Source organism: Phytophthora infestans, genomic scaffold (genome assembly GCF_000142945.1).
Source record: "Phytophthora infestans T30-4 supercont1.1075 genomic scaffold, whole genome shotgun sequence".
Classification (NCBI taxonomy): domain Eukaryota; phylum Oomycota; class Peronosporomycetes; order Peronosporales; family Peronosporaceae; genus Phytophthora; species Phytophthora infestans.
Genome location: NW_003302804.1, coordinates 3215 through 6524, shown reverse-complemented (window position 1 = coordinate 6524; position 3310 = coordinate 3215).

The window sequence follows — 3310 nt, the reverse complement described above, 5'->3', positions numbered from 1 at the left end:
AGAGAGGTCACGATTGACGATATCCAAGTGGATCCAGGGGCGAACGAGCCCGCGAAGTGGATCGATTACGTCAGAAGATCTGGGAAAGCCGACATCTGCTGATTCGTAAAGGTGCCCGAGGAAGTGTCGGAAGCGCCTGTCGCCGGCTGGTCCACTGGCGAGTCAGGATCCGTGAGGCGATTACCTTGAGCCCGATCTGACGATAACCCCACTGGCTTATTGCCGGTTTCAATACAATTTCCATTGGATGGAAATCGATACTTCTGTATGTATTATGCAAAGCATGTGGTATTAGAACTACTATGGTTATCACCACGATGTCGTGAGTCACGCTTCGACTAGAAAAGACGCGCTGTAACGTTTAGCCCTTCGTGGTGGCACTTGTTAATCAGCGCAGCCAATTGATCCACTTCCAGCAATTCCCTAGCACCATTGTTGAACTCAACCGCCCAGTTATAGACACCTCTTGGCCCAATACAATTTTGCCAATCCACAACTCGGCCAGGTACATTTCTCAACGTGATTTTTCCTTCGGTGTCTTCAACTGGAAGTTGTTTGGTCACGTTCCACCCAATTGGAAAGGGTGGTTTTTAAACGAATTGTTTTTCCAGTTTTCCAACTTCGAAGTATCTAGAGTCGTCCTTGCTCAGACAATTTGTTTTTTTTCGCTGACCCCCACTCTGTTTCCGAACAGGCATGTGAGCGGTTGCTGTTTGCAGTTCATCAGGGCAAGTGTTGCAATAACATGACTGCAAACCCAGCCAGTAGTCCAAAACCCCTTACAATCACAGCGATATCGTGACCGAACAGCCAGAATCTGTAAATATAAATTGTTAAAATTATTTTTTGCATCTCAGCATTTTACACAATGTTACCTGATCCGACGGTACTGTAGGGGTCAAGCTCAGCTGAAAGTCTGAAGCAGACCTCGTGCAATGAGGCTGTAGTAAATCCCGGGCGAAAAACCAATCAACACTCGACAAAGCGGGAGCCACCCCGCTGGAACTTATAGCCAAGTGTATTGTATCGGGTAAATCGTAGAATGAGTCTCGAGTCTGATGGTAACCAGATCGAGCTAATTATCAGCTTCTTTCTAAGGCGTCCCTCAGAAAGTTCGCTGGGAAAGTTACAAGAAAGATGATATGTAGTTGGCCTGGTTCCTAATATAAAACCCGGGTCGGACCTTACTAGCCCGACTGGGAAGACACGCAGACCCATCGCCTGAAGATGGCAAAGCTGCCAGGCGCCCTTGGGTCGTCTCCGTTGAACTATGAGGGAAACCAAGGTGAAATACCTAGGATTCACTACAGAGGCAAAAGAGAGATTAAAATCAGGAACTTTGGACCATTTCCGTACTTTTCCTTTTTTCGAGTCGAGATATCTGTATGACATACAAACATTGAAAGCTATGCTGATATATTAAGTTAGATAAATGATGAAAAAAACCCTGGAGACTCGGGCATCGGTGACTTCCACTCCACACTGGTTTTTAGGGTAAATAGCGTATTCCCAAGTATTGAAAACAATGGAGCTCAGTTTTGTTGGGGAATCCAAGATGAGGTATTGCTTCCTATGATTTTTTTCACGAAAAAACACTCGTGCGTGTTCAAGCGAACAGGACCTAACACAATTTTTAATTTAGTCAAACATATTATGATGAAAAAGTTAAATATTACCTTCGCAGAAATGACCGTATCGGAATATCTTTTTGTCACTGTTCAGCAAAAGGATCGCTGGGAGGGTGTCATTCAAAACGACTGAGGTCGCTGCATGTGCCCACCGTTTTTATCACTTTGTTGTGGGATTCGATGGGGTTTTGTGACGGCAAAACACCAGGCACAGCAGAAGTAGCAAACCATGTACCCCATAGAGCGCCCAAATACTGGCTTTTGAACCAATCCGCGTACGCTTGTTCGTTTTTGTCGCTCCAATATTTAACTATTCGCTCAGCCATTGCCGTAAATTGTTCTTCGATACGCGCTTGCTCGAGGAGGTATATATTCATCTCGACGTAAGAACTGTAGAATCCAGAGTCATTCAATAGGCCAGCTTTTTCAAACGCTTTTCTGATAAGGTGTGGATAACAATTGAGTATTTTGATACCAGGCCAGATGGAGGAAAAAGCTGTAGCAATGTAGGAAGCATGATCTTGGCTTCCGTACTTTAAAACCAAAGAATCGTTGAAGTAATCAGCGACGAATCGCTTAGCTGTAGAGAATAACGTTTTGTTGGCAAATTCATGCTCCGTACGCACAAACATGTACATCCAAGGTACAAATGAATGTCGGTAACGTTTTCTTTCATACACAGAGCAAGAACTGCCGAGTGCTACCAGAGTCCAGCGATCTTTAATAAACGTGAATACTACTAAACGTGAATAGTAATATACATGGGTTAGCAGCTATAATAAATATTTTGTAATTATTTAGTAATAACACTTACTGAAATCGATGCGGTAGGTGCCATCGGTAACTCCAGCGAGACCGGTCTCTCTTTGATCACAAATACATCGGTACAGATTTCGAAAAAGACGTCGCGATGTGAAAATAACACCAAACGAAGTTTCTTTCCCGGTGTCACCATCAAACTTGTGGTCAAATCTGTTTAATATGAGTAATTCATTCTGAAAGTCGAGACTTTGTTGAGTAAATGCCGCCAAATCAATAATCCCCAAGCTTCCGAAAAACTTGTCAGCCGTAGTACACATGTGCGGGTGGGCCCACTCCATCAGAACTGAAAAACTTGAAATATCCCAATTGTTTTTTAGTTTCTTCTTCAGACTGACTTTTCTGTTCTTCAGTTTGATTTCGTCTGGAATCTTGGCTAACATGGTTGGGTCAAGTTTATATTTCTTCTGTAGTAGAAGTACGCATCGTTTGGACCTGCTCCACCTTGAAGAATGCTATCCACCTCTGGTTTTATCTGCATGTCAATACCAGACCTCTTTCGGTGCGTTAGCAACTGGCTATGGGTACCACTAGATTCTACTTCGTATGAAGAAGTCGTTATGGAATGAGAAGAGTTGAACTCTGAAATCTTAAGGATCCGTAGCCGACGAGAACGCGCCTCATGCGAAATGCAAGTGTAGACACTCTTGCGACGTTCTGACGGCCCATACGTACGTAGATGGATGTGTCGACACTGTGTAGCGCAGAAACAGCAACATCTTCTGTAAAATGGGTTGAGATAAACCGGAATGAAGTATGTGCGACGTTAGCAGACCCTCTCCATCTGCAGGCGGCGAGAGTCTGGATCTTGTCCATGTCCAGTATAGCTGCAGTTCAGTGTCTGTGGCGAATGCGCCGTCTCG